Consider the following 19132-nt stretch of genomic DNA (forward strand, 5'->3'; position numbering starts at 1 on the left):
ATGATGGTACATGGCTGCAATCCTAGCACTCAGATAGCCTCTTGAGGCAGGAGGATGGCAAGTTAGAAAACCTGTCTAAAAAATAAGTAAAATGTGCTAATTCTGTATTAATTAATGATAAATAATATTAAAATTAAAAAGAAACACTATTAACAGTCATTTTCATGCCCTAAGGGTCTGAGAACAGACCACTACATGTTTAAGAAAATTGGATTATAAAGTGATGCTTGACTTTATAATATAATTTAAATATAATATAATTTAAATATAATAATTATTTATTATTCGTATCAATGTATGTCTAAAATATAATCTCATTTGCTACTTCCAAAATCAGCCAATAATCGTTAGAAATAGGCAAATAATGACATGGAATGGTCATGGGTTTCTGAAGGCAAAAAGATTAAACAATCACTATAGTTTTATCTTTATACTAATTATAACTTTCTTTATGATTATACTGCATCACCCAACAAAACTTAACAGAATCAAGCAATCTAGTAAGTATGCTTTCATCATGTGTTTAAAGTTTCTGGTGCCATTACAGGAACTAATTTACTTACTACCTGAGATGAAGAATGGGAAAAGAATCCATTTTGTTTTTATACCTTAACAAGATCCATTTACACAATGTTCTGTTTATTAAAATGGAAACTATCTCTAGCCACTCACTCTCAAAATAGATACTTTAAAAAGTATTCCCAGCAAAACTAAAATGTGAATTAATATTACACATCTAATTTATAAAGTCCTCTGTGTTACGAGTGGCCCCTCCTTCTTACTCCCTACCCTTGAATGAACAGTATCCTGAATTTAGATATGTAAGAATCATCTGGTTTTTACATTCTGTAAAAAATTTTGAACATACCACAATTTATACATTATCTACTTAGGAATCTTTAGTAAGCACTCCCTCATTTGTTGTTTCTCCAAAACCACAATTAAGGTTTCACTGTTAATCTTCTTGGGCTTGTACATATAACTATTTATAGGACACTAGGGTTTTTGTTTTGTTTTATTTAGACAGGATCTCTCTACACAACCCTGGCTGTTCTGGAACTAACTATATAGTCCAGTCTGGTCTTGAACTCACAAAGATGCACCTGCCTCAGTCTCCTGAGTGCTGGGATTAAAGGCAAGGGAAACCAAGCCCAGCAGGGCACTGCTTCTTGTAGGATTCACAAAGTTCTTTAAGATTTATAAACTTACAGGACTGGAGAGATGGCTCATCTGTTAAGACCAGTTATTAGTCTTGTAGAGGATCCAGGTTCAGTTCCCAACACCAGCATGATAGAACACAACCATCCATGATTCCAGTACCAGGGAATCTAACACACCTTCTTCTGACCTCCTCTGGCACCAGGCATATATGTGTACATACATACATACATGCAGACAAAACACTCACATACATTAAAAAAAAATCTAAAATCTTTTTTGAAGATTTATAAATTTGCACAAAAATAAATGTTAATTTTCATTAACTTTGAATTAAAATAATTTTTTTGTCGTTGTTGTTTGGTTTTTTGAGATAGGGATTCTCTGTGAAGCCCTGGCTGTCCTGCAACTGGCTCTCAAGCAGGCTGGCCTAGAACTCAAGAGATCAAACTACCTCTGCCTCTCCAGTGCTAGGATTAAAGACATGTGCCACCACTGCCAGCTTAAAACTTACCATTTCATACTTATGAATGCAAACATGTAAGAGTATTCTGCATTACCTGTGATTATTATCACTGACAGACTTAATCAAATAACAAATGATTATAGGTATCCCAAAAAGACACTCAGATTAATAACTACTTGGAAATCATGGTAGCTGTGAGATCTTGCACTAGATTGTAGTGTCCATTAATGATGTATACAACGCCACTTAAAAATAATACTTTGGCCGGCGGTGGTGGCACACGCCTTTAATCCCAGCACTCAGGAGGCAGAGCCAGGTGGTTCTCTGTGAGTTCGAGGCCAGGCTGGTCTCCAAAGCGAGTTCCAGGAAAGGCGCAAAGCTACACAGAGAAACCCTGCCTCGAAAAACCAAAATAAAAAAACACCAAAAACAAAAACAAACAAACAAAATAATAATAATACTTTGGTAACTAAAACATAATTTCGTTTCTGCTCTTATATGCTTTTGCTATGGTCTAAATGATTCACATTGAAATCTTGACCTCCAAGATCTTAGGAGATAGGTGGTGACTTTAGAGGGGGAGTGGGCACACACTTCAGGTAACAAGTTAATCTCTTCTGCCCCTTCCACCCTGGGAGGATGCAACAAGTTCTCTGAGGCACAGTAAGTACTCACCAGAAATGGAGGCCTGTTGGCAATTTGGCCTTGAACTTCCCAGTTATCTGAATTGTGAATTTTTTTCTCTTATTTATAAATTAATGCCACCTAAGTTTAATTATAGCAGCCTAAGCAGTCTAGACACTATCTTGTGTCTGAAGGCTACCACGCCTACACATGTGGTAGTTATTTACCACATGTCAACTTTGTCAATTGGTGAGTATAAAATCATATCTTGTTGCTTACTTTATCAGTGTCATTATTATGCTTAAACAACCTCTTTTTACTTTTCTGAGAGGGTTTGGCATGTAGTTCCAGATGACTTTGAACTTGCAGTCAGTCCTACTGCAGTCTCCCAAATGCTGGGATTATAGATGAGAATAATCAATGCCCACTCTAATTGCACTTTTAAAAAAATAATAAATTTTCAAGTGTTTATGTTTAATTCAGGAAAACTGTCAATTACTCTCTCTCTGAAATAGCCTCCTTCCATCCTTTACTCTCTACAAGAGTTTACGTGTAGAAATGCATACATGTGTGCATGTGAGACTTACCTTTATTGTGAGACTTTACCTCCATTGCTTTCTTTCGGTTCCTGATTCTCAGATATATCACTATCTTCACTAATTTTCTTTTCAGTTCTTACAACATATCTTCGCTTATTATCTTTTTTTGTTACTATCATTATTAACTGAACTTTACGGCTTAAGGGAGGCAAGGATACAAAAGACATGTGCCAGAGTCTTAGACTCTGTTCCAGAAATAAGGGAGAGAAGAGAGTAAACCAGATGCTTCCAAATAAAAATGCAAGTGAGTCTGAAATACAGATGGGGGAAGGGAGCTAATACATGGACAGCCATAAAAAATATAAAACATGGTGGTGGCATGCCTATAATCTCAGCACTCAAGATTGAGAGTTTGAGGTCAGACTGGCTAATGATAACCTGTTTCCCTCCAAAATGCAAAATAAACCATCTCCAAACCAAAACAGAACAGCATTACAAGAAAAACTTTACAAGGTCAAGCAGTCAGACTCAAAAGTATCTATGGGGAAGTTTGAGAAAGGAAACAAGTCATGATTCCTCTTCACTATTCCTCCCACTAGTATCAAAAACAAGTCTAAAGGCCAGAGAGATGGCTCAGCAGCCAGTACTTACATGGTGGAAGGAGTGGACTAACTCCTGAAAGATGTCCTCTGACTTTGAGCTTACACTTATAAACACTCTCTCTCTCTCTCTTAAACAAAGCTAAACTGGGAATGGTGGTACATACGAATAACCCAAGCATTTGTGAGGTTAAGTTCAGAGGAGGCTCAGCCTGTGCTACTAGTATGACAGACCCTAACTCAAAACAAAAGTACAAAAAGCTAGGAGAAAAAGGCCAGGTAGGTGGGAGTATGATCATACTAAAGAATTTATTAATAAGAGCTTTCTAGCCATCTCTTTGACCAAACCCAATTCCTGGAGGAGAAATTCATCTTTCCTCATTTGGCAGTGACCCTATACATTTGAATGAGTCATAATAATCAGTTTAATTACAACAGTCCCCTCTAGCCTCCACTGCATTCCTGCTTCATGAGCAAGCAAGTTTTCCCATATCTTCTTTGGAACTTCTTCCTCCTCAGAATTTTGCTCCCTCTCTAAATTTTCACTGTAAGACTGGCAAAAACATTATTTCAATAAGCTGGTGAGGTAGTTTGGTAGGTAAAGCACTTGTCACCAGGTCTTTAATAACTTGTGACTCAATGATGGAAGACACTGGCTTTTCCTTTCACCTCTACATACCACACACGTATCCAAGCTCCAACCAAATTTTTTTTTTAAAGTAATGCTTACAATATACCAAACTCTCTTTCACATCTTTTTGCACTTTACTTCAACTCCCCAGCCAAAGGTTGTTATCCACAAAGTCACCTAATCTGTCCACTAGGGGTCATTACTGATGGTGACAGAATTATTGTATTATTGGTTATCTATCAAAAGTATGAACTTTCCAGTCATGGCACAAGTCAAAGTAACTGAGGCTAAGTGACTGAGGAAAGTGGTACTACTTCTCATTTAATTTAGTATTGGATTTCAGTGCATTTTCATTTCATATTAGGTCAAGTTTCCACTGTACCACCACCGTGGCATCAGTATTTCATTCCAGTCTTTTTTTTTTTTTTTTAAAGATTTATTTATTTATTGTGTATACAGCATATGTGACTGCAGGCCAGAAGAGGGCACCAGATCTCATTACAGGTGGTTGTGAGGCACCATGTGGTTGCTGGGAATTGAACTCAGGACCTCTGGAAGAGCAGTCGGTGCTCTTAACCTCTGAGCCATCTCTCCAGCCCTCATTCCAGTCTTTTTAACTCTTAAAAGATACTCAGGGGCTAAGTTAGGAGGACTGAATTCAAGGCCAGTCTGATCTAAATAGTGAGACCTTATTTAAAATAAAAACAAAAATGTAAAAGGAAAAAAGCAGCAATGAGAGATGGAGAATCTGCCTATGTTACTCAGGCTAGTCTTGAACTCCTAAGGCTCAAGCAATTCTCCTATCTTGCTTGAACTCCTAGACACCAAAGTAGCAGGACTACAAGGGTAAACAATTGCACCTGATTTAAAATATATTTTATTACTAGACATGGTGGCTCAATGAAACTGTCAGACAGACAGACAGACAGACAGACAGACAGACACACACACACACACACACACACACACACACACACAACAAAAACAAACAAATAAAGAAAACAAAACAAAACTAGAGGCTCAATTCACAGTCACTTTTACCTGGGGTAGCAGGGATCTAATCTTGCCAAAGGTTTTGACTGCTGTCATTAGTTTTGCTAAACGATTTATGACACTAGATAATGAAGCTAATTTAAGCCCCAATTTGTCTGTTGAAATTCCATATATCCTAGGTTTCTGTGGACAAGTTCTAAGCTTACTTAGGTTTGGTGACTCAGAGATGGTATCAGTCCTAGCTGTGACTCTTATGCAATGAGCCTAAATCTGAATCTTACCTGTATGTGACTGCATGTACCGGCTATAATTCTAAGGATGTACTTTCTTCAGATTACATGCAACAAGTTTGCTTCTTAGTCTGATTTTCTCCTCATTCATTCTCATTCTGTAGCTTGTTTCAATATGCCTTTACCACTGGGTGATGGAAGTCTTATGGGAAGAAGAAGCAGGGATGATTTCTCTTACCTAAAAGATCCTCCAACTCACCTCTCCATTTCCAGAGACTCCTCCTATCTTCCCTAACCCCTAGCCCTGGCTCTATTTGGACTGCTTCTGACTTCCCAATAGGCACAAAAACCAACAGCCCCCTTTAAGTCAGGTCTCCAAAAGAAAACTTCAGCTGCATTACTCAGAATACAAGGGAAATTGGTGATTTGAGCAGGTATCTTCACACAATCTGAACCAACAATGGGGACAATAGGTGGCAATCCAAAGAATTCCCCTATTAGGATGCATTCTAAATAACTGGAATAAATTTAAATTGGGTATACTAACAAAGAAAAAGCTTTTGCCATATGGCTACTATATCAACCAGGAAACTAGGAAACCTTAATCTTCAATGACTCATTAAACTATGATGCTATTATTACAACTAGACTGTTTTGTAAAAATTTAAGAAAATGGCAAGAGCATCTCATGTCTTCATCTTAATGGCCTGCTATGGGATCTAAAGCTGAGACATGACTGCTGGGTATGACTACCTCATATTTTGGGAGCAAACACTGCCATCTTAGAATATCCTCTTCTAATAGCACTTATGGTATGGTCCTTCTAAACATGTCTGAATTCATAAACTCTAAGGGGGAAACTCCAAGATCTCATGAACTGTTTTTAATTCAGAGACACAAGGAACAGCAAGTCTTTATCAAAATAATACCAATTTTTATAACTTTTGGAGAGTTCAAAGACCATAAAATCTGTTAGTACTCTTATCTATCAGCCAAACAAAAGAAATTATGTCCTCTGTAAGACATGCCAGATGAAGGAACCATTAGAGTACAGTCTCCTTCTCTGACAGATCTGGTCCTATGTAGTAGAAAACATGATTCTCATCATAAATTTATAGAGGAATTTTCTAAATTCACTTATTTGATTGACAGGATTTACAGTTTGTTTGTTTGTTTGGGTTTTTTTTTTTTTTTTTTTTGTTTTTGTTTTTGTTTTTTCGAGGCAGGGTTTCTCTGTGTAGCTTTGCGCCTTTCCTGGAACTCGCTTTGGAGACCAGGCTGGCCTCGAACTCACAGAGATCCGCCTGGCTCTGCCTCCCGAGTGCTGGGGATTAAAGGCGTGCGCCACCACCGCCTGGCGGATTTACAGATCTTACTGTCATTTTTTACAGTAGAGATACAACAACAAAGGATTACGAGGGCAACTTAGCAGCATGCAGATGTCACAGTAATGTTTCCAATCTTGGTATTTACCAAGTGAGGAAAATTCTACCCTAGACATCTTTATTGGAAATACCAGAAAGGCAACCAAGATCAGAAAAGAGGTGATGATATTTGCCTTATTATAGAAGGGATGAATTAAAAAGACATGTAACACCAGTCTGTTAATTATGACAAAGATTGTGAAATTACTTAAAACAAGGAAAAAAATTCTGTCCTCTTTCCTGGATTGCTGCTTGAGAACCTTAAAAAGTACACTAATGCTAGCCCTGAGTTATCAGAAGGAAAGGCATTCCTAGACAAGTATTTTTAACTCTGTCTGCCCCAGATATCACAGAAGCTTAAAAGGCCAAAATGGGCCCCAAAGGCAAACAAACAGATACGTAGGGGTTTTGGAATCATTAATAACAGAGATAGGATAAAAGAAGTAGAAAGGAGGCTAGATGGTGGTGGTGCACGCCTTTAATCCCAGCACTCAGGAGGCAGAAGCAGGCGGATTTCTGAGTTTGAGGACAGCCTGGTTTCTCTACACAGTTGAGTTCCAGGACAGCCAAGCTACAGAGAAACCTGTCTCGAGGAAAAAAAAAAGGGGGGGTGGGGGTGGGGGTGGGGGGGGAGAAAGGTCCACAGAAGTAAATTAAAGGCTGAATGGCTAGCTGCTGCTGTGAACCCTGTACCACTCTGGGGATGCCCACCAATAGAAAATAAGGTGTCAGGGAGGTCCTGGCTAAAGCTATCACCTAGCCAAGCCCCTGGAAATCCATATATGGAAATGAAAGGGACACTGGAAAAGAAAACATCGATTTGCAAGAAAGAGACCAACAATTCCCGTACTGGAAAAGAGAATGTCTCCAGCTCTGAAACAAGTACAAAGACAGAAAAAAATCCTGGGAGCCAAAAGACTGTAGATCTTTACTCAAGAATCCAGCCTCCAGTGAGCAAAGAAGAATTTCAGAACAATTAATTGCTTAAGGCCCTTCTTGCTTGCTTTTCAGCTATAAAATTAAGTTTCTAGGAATCTCACCAGAAACTCCATTTACAGAGAAAGAATATGTACCAAACTCCTTGTGCAACTCTAGTTGTTTCTGGTTTTACCTTATCAGATTATAACTCTGCTCAAGGCATTTCTAGAGCCATCCTATAATCTGACTTCCCAAGGGAAAACAAACACCCACGAAGGTTTTCTAGCAACTTTCTGAGATGTTAAACTTTTGAGCCACCAAGCTGGTACACAAGACAATTAATTGTGACACTCTTAAGAAGCCCATCTATATCTGGATATATCTTACTTTCTGTGACTCGGAGAAGCCCACACCCATGCTCTGAGGGGAATGTCTTTCTTTTTCTAACACTTATGCTCTTATTAACACTCTTATTAAAATATCTTGGTGGGTTTTTTTTTTGTTGTTGTTGTTTTGTTTTTGTTTTTTTGGAGACAGGGTTTCCTCTGTGTAGATTTGGAGATATATATATATATATATATAATCTTTAAGGCAAGCAAGATGGGTGAGTGGGTAAGACACTTGCCATATAAGCTGGAGTTCATTCCTTAGAACCCACAGAAAAGCAGAACAACTCCAAAGTTTGTTCTCTGACCTTGATGTGCATGCAGTGACATACGTGCATATATACACACACACTCCCATATACATAGTTTATTTAAAAGAAATAACAATAAACTCTTCAGTTCTGCTTATCATATCAGCTAGGCCTGGAATTCTTTTCTGCATCAAAACTAAGAATCACAGCTGAATCTAAGTCAAGGTCCTTTAAAAGCTTAGGGGAACTCTGCTGAGGGTGATATCATAGAGCTAGGTCTCTGTGTCCTCACCACTGATAGTTCCAGAGGAAACTGGGGTTACCTCAAGTTTTACCAAAAGTCCTCTCTTTTCCCTATAGAGCAGCTAATCATCACCACCATATCAAACAATTCTGAAAGTACCTGGAGAAACAAAATTAAACTGAATCTACTTGCAAGCCAAGTTAACCTCAAATATATCTTTAAGAAAAAGGCCACGTTGGACCTGCAGTGGTAGTACATGCTAGTAATCCTAGAACCACGGGAGTCTCAGATAGGATTATGAATGAGACCAGCCTAGGTTACTAATAAGACCCTATCTCAAAAACACAAACTAGGATTAGAGAGAGAAGGCTTAGTAGATAAGAGGACCAAAGTTTGGATCCCAAAGGCTCACTATTGCTTGTTAACTCCAATCTCATGAGTTACTCTAATTTTTTTATTGACTCATAAACTTCATCTTTCTGAAAAATACAATACCAATACTTAGTACAATGTACCTGACTTTAGTTCGCTGTTCTACAGAAATGTCATTTAGAAAGTCCACAAGGCCTCAACTATACACAAAGAACTACAAGTAACTAAGGAATACCCAAAAGTAGGAGAGATAGTCTTTGCCAGGAAAGAACAACTGGTTATCTAATACCAAATGGTCAGCCCTGAAAACATACATACAAGTAGCATTATACAGACTGAGTAGGTTATATTTAGGAATATATGTATATACATATATGCACATATTAACAACAAATAAAAAAGGCTATGAATCTGAAAGAGCAAGGAGGGGTATATGAGAGGGTTTGGGCGGGGAAGAAGGGAGTAATGTAATTATATTATACTCTTAAAAATTTTTGAAGAAATTTTAAAAATTATTTCACTAAAAATAATAAAGAAAAGCAAGATATGTAGGTAGGTTAAAAGTGTTTGCCATGCAACCTGGTAACCTAAATGTAATCCCTCAGACTCCCACAGTTGCCCTCTGGCTGCCACCTTTGTGCTATGGCACGAGTCCCCCAGAACACTAGTCTCCCTCTTCCCATTACAAAGTAAATAAATTCAATTTACAAAATTTTTTTAAAAATTCAGTTGTTTATATCCTCTAACTGGACATCTCTCTGCTTCTGTTTCAACCCCATCCATTTAGGAGCCTTTTACTGGCTCCAGAAAAATTCAAGACCAATTCACAATTGAAACAGTAAAACTGGCTTTTATTAATTAAAATTGAACCTTTGCAAACCTATAATCCATATCTCAAAAAATATTTAGTCAAGTCCTTTTAATTTTTATGGTATTTTATATTTGGTAATATTTGAAGTCTTACTACTAAATTAAGACACCCCCCCATGATAATTCTACATATCAAAAAATGGGTGACATGTCTGGAATCCTTTGATTAAAAAAGAAAATTAGGTCAATACTAGAGTCCTCCCTCCTTATCACTGTGTACCACACTGACTAAGCAAAAACCTGAGCATCTATTCTATCTTTAAAAAATAAGTACCACTAATTGATGTTAAGTATTGTGGTAAAAATTAATTTCAGGCAGTTAATAAGAAGTCTGAAGCAACTAAAGTACAAATTCCAATTATTATTTACAGAAAATTTTAGGAAATCTATCAGTATTTTAAATTAAGTCATAATTATTTAAGTCTGGAATATTCTCTCAGAGTACACTGTATAACAGCAATTTTAAATGACAGACATATTAACTATAGGAATTTTATACTTTATTTTATGTTCATGTGTTTGTGCCTGTGTGTATGTATGTGAAAAGGGCATCAGAGCCCACAGAGTTATAGATATTTATGAACTGCCATGTGGGAACTGGCAACCCAACCCAGGTCCTTTGAAAGAGCAGAAAGTGCTCTTAGAACTGAGACATCTCCCCAGTTCCTATTTTATTCTTCTTGATAAAATCAGAAGAGATTAGAGGCTTAAGGAGTGGGTAAATAACTACTAAGAAGTAAAATGATTCTCACACACATATACACACACACTCACACACACTCACACACACTCACACACACACACAATTGCACTGAGGTACAATAGGAAAAATCACCCCTAAATTTGTTGTGGCCAAACCTACAGATTAAATTCTAGTGCAGATTTTCTTATAACCTTCCAATGTAGTATCCCTAAGATGAAACTGGGTCTATCCCACATAAAAAATTATTTGCATTAGCTGAACTTTTCTCAATAGGTAAAATATATGCTGATCACAGGGGGAGAGGGTACAATGTCCCTTACATCTCATGGAATCCTCTAAGAATTAACCTGAAATCATACCAGTTTCCACAATTTTTTTTTAATTCTCCATTATAAGTAGTAAATATAGTCTGGTTTTGCTCTTCTGTCAGCCCCTTCTCACTATAGCTTATCTTTATTTTTACTCTATTTATTGCAACAGTAGAAAAATCTACTTATAAGGATACCACTTTCTCAATTCAGATGTGCACTAATTCATAGGTTCTATTCACACTAAGCACCCTCCACTTAAATCTCCAAATTTGGACCACAAATGTGTAAGTTGGGGCCTAAATCATTTCTCTGCACCTCTCTCTGTTGGGGGGGGGGGGGGAGAGAGGCACCCACATAAAATCCTACACCACTATCTAAAACATGGCTTACAAAAAGCTTTAAGTTAATAATTAAATGTGACAGAAATATAAAATAACTAAACCCCCCAAAATGGAACTATTTCTATTTAAAAACTGCAAACTATTTTTCACTAAATGACTTACAGTATTCAATACCCTAGACACTGCCATAAATTTGGCAATTGGTGGTGGTGGTGGTGGTGGTGGTGGTGGTGGTGGTGGTAGTGGTGTGTATAAGTGAAACAGCTGAGGTCAATGTGAAGACAATTAATCGAAAGGGCTGAACTTTAGCTTCTCATGGACTACTGCGACTTTCTAAAGAAAGCAGTCAAGCTGAAAAGGGGACCAAGAAAAGAGAAGACAGATGAGAATCAAATGGAAAATTTCTTCAGCATCAAATGCCACACATGAGGTAAAAATAAACAACTTTTTTCTTGGGGGTGGGTCGTCAATGAAGCCAATAAAACAACTGATTAAAAATTCACAATGTGTTACTAGCACTGAACCCGAAGGTCATGCAAAAAATTGTCAGCACAGGGGGGTAAATGCAGTGGTGGTAGATACTGCAAAGCTAGTGAGCTTCTCAATGAATTCACTGAACCTGATATTCAAAGCTGTTTTCATTTTGTTCAGGGTGATGGGGGGGGGGGGGATCAAGAAAACAGGGTGTAAACACTATGTGTTAGGTTTCAGAATGCATGATACAGCACTGACTTAAGGAACTAGAACAAATGAGGCAGGACTCAAGAGCCCTTAGGTGGTACATACCAGGGATCCCAACATTAAACAGGATGGACAAGAGGAAAGAGTTCATGCCAGCATGGGCTGCACAGCCAAGACTCTCAAAAAACAAAAGGAGTCAAGAGGAATCATCTGCTTTTAGAGTACATAAAATGTTATGATTCTAAAACAAAAAGATGATAGGGACAGGACCAAAGAACTTACAGAAATTAAAGATAAACTCACAAGTGGAAGTTGCCTGGGAGTGAATAGAAAACAACTTGCCAAAATAGCCCAAGAGATTAGAGAGGGTAGGTGACAGCAAACACAAAATTTCCAACACACAAATAAAATACTTCTCAGAAAAAGAGAAAACAGAAAAATCAAGTAGAAGTTCTCCAATTGAAACATTTCTCAAGGAAAAAACACATATTTACAAGAGTCTATTTACCAAACCAGAACAGATGGCAGAAAAAAGTTAAGACCAAAAGGAAAAAGTCTAATGATAAGAGGGAAGCATTCATTATTCATTTAAGTAGTTTCCAAAGCAAAATATGTCCAGAAGAAAAAAATACCAGGGCAGTTTCCTTTCTCCTTTCTCTATGTGCAGGTGGAGGCCTAGGAACAACACTGGGAGCTGTTCCTCAAGAGCTATACCTACCTACCTTTTTAATTATTATTTTGAGACAAGGTCTCTAACTAGTCTGGAACTAACCAAATAGCTAGGCAGGCTGGCTGGCTAGCTAGTGAGTCCCAGGGACCCACTTGTCTTTGCCTTCCCAGCACTGGCATTATAAGCATGCACCACCATACCTGGCTTTTCCTTTTTTTTTTTTTTTTTTTTTTTTAAAAAAAGAAAAACCTGGGTTCTAAGGATCACACTCAAGCCCTAAAGCATTTTACAACCTGAGCTATCTCCCCAGCATGATAGCAGAATGTTAAGGAAGAAAAGTGAAATTACAGAATCCTATACAAAATTGGCTTTTAAAAGTACCTGCACTGGGCAGTAGTGGCACAGGCCTTTAATCCCAGCACTTGGGAGGCAGAGGCAGGAGGATCACTGTGAGTTTGAGGCCAGCCTGGTCTGTAGAGTGAGTTCCAGGACATCCAGGGCTACACAGAGAAACCCAGTCTCAACCTGCCCTGTCAAGTGCTTTCATATGAAAATACACTCAGTTTATCATATATGCATATTTCTCTTATTAGCAAGACAGCAGATATACTAATAGTTTAAGAATTACATTTAATAAATACCTATAAATACTAAATATATTTAAAGGTTTTTTTTTCATTTTTAAAAAGAGAGATTCAGGAACAGATCTATAAAGGGGAGGGGAACAACAAAAGACAATTTGTGTAGCAAACAGAGTATTTAGTTCAGACTCAGGAGGACAGAAAAGTCGCAAAAATCCCTATGATGATATTTTATCTGCGTACCCCAATAAAGTTTATCTGAGGATCAGAGGAAAAAGCCAGCCGCTATAGTAAACATAGAGGTCAGGCAATTGTTAACACATGCCTTTAATCTTATCACTTGGAAGGCAGAGATCCGTCTGTATCTCTGTGAGTTCAAGGCCACACTGGGAACAGAGCCAGGCATGATAGTACATACCTTTAATCCCAGTACTAACCATAAAGGTCAGAAGGTCTGTACAGATAGGAAGTGACAGAGCTGGGCAGGAAGAGGAAATGACATAGCTGGGCAGAGAGAGAAAATGAGATGACAGAACAGAAAGGCATATAGGCATGAGTAAACAGGAAGTAGGTCTCTTTGGCAGAGGATCTCCAAGTGGTAAGAACGTGGCTTTCTACTTTTCTGATCTCTCAGCTTTTTACCCCAATATCTAGCTCGGGGTTTTTAATTAATAAGACCGTTAGCAATTTGGATATGGTATGAAAGAAATTAAAAATTAAAAAATGAGGTAATCTGAAGCAAATAAATCAGAAAGTAATATAAAAAAGAATTTCATACTGCTTGGCTCAATGATATTAAGTAGTCATATTTCATTTTTACTTTTAGATAATATCAAAACACAAAAGACAGAATGTTTAATACTATAACAGAAGGTAGACAGAAGAATTAAAGGGGAGGAGGGTAGAATTCTTCATCTTATAAAACAGGGAAACTGCCTATATCTGATGGAAGAATGAATAAATAAAAGCACAGCAAAGGTAGGTTACCTAAAGTTAAAACTGAAACTAAGTCATATCTCATTAATTTGGGTATCACCATTAGGATACTTTTGTTTTGTTTTGTTTTTGTTTTCTGAGATAAGGTTTCTCTGTGTAGCCCTGCCTGGGTGTCCTGAAACAAGCTATATAGACAGGCTAGCCTCAAACTCACAGAGACTCACCGGCCTATGCCTCAGAAGGCATGCATCACTATTATTATCCTATCTTTAGCTAGGGGCAGTCCAAGCATAAGAGGTGAGCATATAAGCGACCCCAGGTGTTGACTGTCAGACACTTTCCACTTTTTATCTGACAGGGTCTCTCATTAGCCTGTAACTTTGCCACATAGCCAGACTTGCACGTGTTCAGGAATGTGCTAGTCTCTACTTCCCACCTTGCTTCCACTGGGATTACAGGCACACCATTGTGCTCAGCCTTTCAGTGCATTCTAGAGATCCAAACTGAGATCCTCATACTTACAGAGCAAACATCAAACTAAGTGCTCTCCCAACTCTTTATTATACTACATTTACCACAATATTTTAATATACAACTTTCCTTCAAGATAAATCTTTTCATAAAACTTTTATTTATGGTTAAAAGGAAATGTTGTATTACTACCCTGACTGAAAACCTCCAACTTATATATTGTACTTACCTTATATAGAAATCATAAAACTGAAAATGTCACTAAACTCTAAAGCATATGCAACCTTTATTTGAATACAATATCCATCTAGAAATGAGAATATAGCTTAAAAAAATCAGCTGTGGTGGTAATACACAATCAACATTAGAACACCCAAATATAGCAAAGATTCTTAAAGAAAAAAATGTTTATTTTTAAATGAATATTCATTTATTGGGTATGCCAAGAAAAGCAATAGGAGCACAGCTGGGGTACTGGCTACTTCAAATAAAAGCTCAGAAGTAAGGCATGGTGGCACTTGCCTTTAATCCCAGTACTAGAAAGACAGAGGAAGGAGGAGGATCTCTGTGAGTTTGAGGACAGCCAGTGCTACACAGTAAGACCCTGTCTCAAATAGGTAGGTAGGTAGGTAGGTAGGTAGGTAGGTAGGTAGGTAGGTAGGTCGGTAGATAACCACTCAGGATTGTTTGAACATGTAATTTTTTTTAAATGTGTATATATGTGTGCGTATACAGATGAGTGCAAGTGCCCTTGTAACCAGGTGTTGAATCTCCTGGAACTGGAGTTACAGGGAGTTGTAAGCTGCCTAGATGTGGGTACTATAAGAAATAAATTGTGATGGTCCATTTTTGGTATAAGGAGCTCTTATTGTTTTTATCAGAGTTACAGACAAGCAGGAAGCACCAAGACTCTCTTCCCTAGCTGGGTAGCTAGGGCCTACTTATCTCAGAACTCTTGAGAGTTGAAAAGTTACCAGTAGTCTGCTACATGATCAGAAAATCTCAATTTGGCGCAGTCTCAAGCCCTAAATTATTCATTAGATAAAGCTTTGCTACCTAAACCAATAGGAAAAGTGTGGTGATATTTTGTTTGTGCTCCAACAAATAAAGCTTTCAGATCAGAGTGAGGAGCTAGAAACTAGAGGCCAGGCCGTGGCCTTTAATCCCAGCACTCTAGAGGCAGAGGCAGATGAATCTCTGAGTTTGAGGCCACCCTGGGCTACACAAGATTGATCCAGTCTAAAAGGAAAACAGAGCCAGGCAGTGTGGCACACACACAGCCCTTGGGATCTTACTTCTTTAATCCCAGCACTAGAGAGGTGGAGACAGGAAGTGATATGGCTGGGTGGAGAGAGGAATATAAGGCAGGAGGAGATAGGAGCTCAGTTCCCTTTCAGTCTGAGGATTCCTAGAGGTAAGAAGTCTTTCTAGTGTCTGGCTGCTCTGCTTCTCTGATCTTTCAGCTTTCACCCTGATACCTGACTCCGGGTTTTTATTTTTAAGACCAATTAGAATTCGCACTACACCAGGGCTATTTTAAGTCCCAACCAATGGGAAAGAAGGCAGGAATCGCTCGTGGTCAGGGATCAAAAAACCACTTTCTTGCTGGGCGGTGGTGGCGCACTCCTTTAATCCCCAGCACTTGGGAGGCAGAGGCAGGAGGATCTCTGTGAGTTCGAGGCCAGCCTGGTCTTCAAAGCGAGTTCCAGGAAAGGTGCAAAGCTACACAGAGAAACCCTGTCTTGAAAAAATAAAAAAATAAAAACAAACAAACAAACAAACAAAAAACCACTTTCTTATGTCCTCTCAGCACACCAGCCATTTTTGCCTTTTCTCTATACTGGAGTCCTTTTCTGCAGAATGGTTTATTAAAAACCATACACCTCCCCTCGGAAAAAAAAAAATTAATTGGAAACAAAACTTGAAAAGCAAAGAAAATGTTTGCTAACCATATCTCTGAAAAAAGATTTCTGTGTGGTCTATATTAAAAACTTTTAAACTACAATAAAAACACAAGTAATCCAACTTAATATGGGCAAAAGACCTGAAGAGAGTTACAAATGATCATTAGCATGAGACAAATACAAATCAAAACCACAATAAGATACCACTTTGCAAACATTTCATAGTGTGAAAGACTCAAAAAACTGGAAAAACTTTTTCCAGTGAGCACTAAATTCCAGTTGGATGTGTTTAAGAGGTTCTAAGATGCTATTTAATGCACATTTGGGTGACTAGTGATAACAATAATATACATCCATTTCAAAAGGACTGTAAGAACAGATCTGGAAAGAAATGATAAATGCTTGATGAGATAAATATGCTTAGCCTCATTTAAATATTATATAATCTATATATATTAAAACATTATACAGTACTCCAATCAATATATAATTTTTCTATTTTTAGTTATTAGCTGAAGAAACAAAGTCAAGAGCTGAGACAATTAGGAGAACCAACAAGTCTCCTTTTATAATTTCTAGACTTTCTATCCCATCCAACTTTATTATAAGCTATGATTTACAAAGTTCTTCCAAAAACAGCTAAAATTTTGGTATGTTGATTACTTTAGAAACATAGGGGGGAGAAAAAACTTGGTTTACTAACTTCATTAATCAATTTTTTTATTAATTGGTAACAATTATTGTGAGACTATGAAGATTTTATTGTCTGCATTTAGAGAACTGGTAAATGTATTGTCTACATTTAGAGACATATACTACATATTTATTTCTTGACTTTTTAAATTTTAACAGTAGCCACCCTGGCTAAGGGGGTCCATACGCAGTCCATTTAATCCTTGTCATGCCTAAAAGATGGAGGATGAGGAAAAACAAGATTAAAGGTATCCAACTCCAAATTTGTCTTTTTTGTATGTGTACATGATGTGTGTATGAGGGAGTGTGTAAATATACATGTGGAGAACATAGGTCAACAATAAGTCTCTCACAAAACCTGGAACTCACATATTCAGCTAGACTGCCTGGTCAGCAAGCCCCCAGGATTTTGTTTCCACCTCGCCAGCGCTAAGATAAAACACACTACACACACTGTCGCATCAGGCTTTCACGTGAGTGCAGGGTATCCAAACTGAGATCCTCATGATTGTGTGGTAAGCACTTACCAGGAATCTCCCCTGTGCTTCCAAATTGTCTTTAACCTTAACACTTACTATACCTGGTAAGAATTCCATGAGCTAAAGAAAGCAAAGTGAGTCACAGAAATGTTCACATAGTTTTTCAAAATATGAGTATTTATGGCGTGAAGTGCATGAGGAAACAGAAGCACATACAAATTTGATTTCTCTGGGCAAAGGAAGGTAGAGCATGAAGGAACGTTGGAGGGTTGGAGAGATGGCTCAGGAAAGAAGAGTACTAAAGAAATGTTCAACTCCTTAGTCACCAGGGAAATGCATATCAAAACTACCTTAAGATTCCATCTTACACCAGTCAGAAAGGCCAAGATCAATAAAACAAGACATCTCATGATGGTGAGGATGTGGAGTATAGGGAATACTCATCCTTTGCTGGTGGAACTGCAAACTTGTACAGTCATTATGGAAATCAGTGTAGCCATTTCTCTGGAAGCTGGGAATAGATCTACCCCAAATCCAACTATACTTCTCTTGGGCATATACCCAAAGGACTCAACATCCTACAACAGAGATACCTACTCAACCATATTCATTGCTTCTCTATGCATACTAGCCAGAAACTGGAAACAGCCTAGTTGTATATCAATGGAAAAATGAATAAAGAAAATGTGGTACATTACATAATGGGATGGTACTCAGCTATTTAAAAAAAATGAAATTCATAAGTAAATGATGGAGCTAGAAAAAAAATTATTGTAAGGTAACCCAGACCCAAAAGGGCAAATATTGTGTGTATTCACTTATATGTGGATGCTATAAGTTGTTAAGTCTTCAATATGCAGGCTACAATCTGTATAATCACAGAGGTTGGGTATGGAGTAAGAGACTAGGGGGAAGGATGGATCTCCTCTAGGAAGGAGTAATAGAATAGTTATAGATAAGCTGGGCGTTGGTGGCACACGCCTTTAATCCCAGCACTCGGGATGCAGAGCCAGGCGGATCTCTGTGAGTTCGATGCCAGCCTGGACTACCAAGTGAGTTCCAGGAAAAGGCGCAAAGCTACACAGAGAAACCCTGTCTCGAAAAACCAAAAAAAAAAAAAAACCAAAAAAAAAAAAAAAGTCAGGGGTTGGGGAGATAGAAGAATCAAACAGGGAAGGGGAAGGAAGAGGAGAAGGGAATATGGGGAGAGGCAGCTAAAACTAAGGGCTATTTGAGGGCTCATATGGAAATCCAATACAGTAGAAGCTTCTTAAAATATATACATGAGAGAAATCTAAATGAAATCACCAAATAACAAGAGAGACAAAGACCCAACTAGACATCTCTCATCACCAAATGAAACATTATCAAGTTGTTGACAAAAGGGACCACATGGATAACTTCCACCCCAAAACAGCCCAGGCTATTGTTAAGGCTACTGGTTGATTTCCACCAACTGATGGTAAGGCCCTATTGCTGAAAACACCTATATAACTAATTGAACACAGAAAAGTCAATGTGGTGCCTACCTAGAGCTTTTACTCCTACAGGCTGGTGTTTATGGTACTAGAAGATACTCTGCACACTACCAGAGGAGAAAAGTAAACACCAACCCTTCTATCTACAATGCTGACCTGCCACAAGATACTCTGGTGCA

General features: G+C 38.0%; 1 protein-coding gene across 1 annotated transcript in view; it reads right to left on the minus strand.

Annotated features, from left to right (window-relative positions):
- The window catches only part of Wnk1 (WNK lysine deficient protein kinase 1), a 130367-nt gene that overhangs the window by 87073 nt on the left and 24162 nt on the right, over window positions 1-19132 (minus strand). The window lies entirely within an intron of this gene.

The sequence above is a fragment of the Peromyscus eremicus genome, chromosome 3 (genome assembly GCF_949786415.1).
Source record: "Peromyscus eremicus chromosome 3, PerEre_H2_v1, whole genome shotgun sequence".
NCBI lineage: Eukaryota > Metazoa > Chordata > Mammalia > Rodentia > Cricetidae > Peromyscus > Peromyscus eremicus.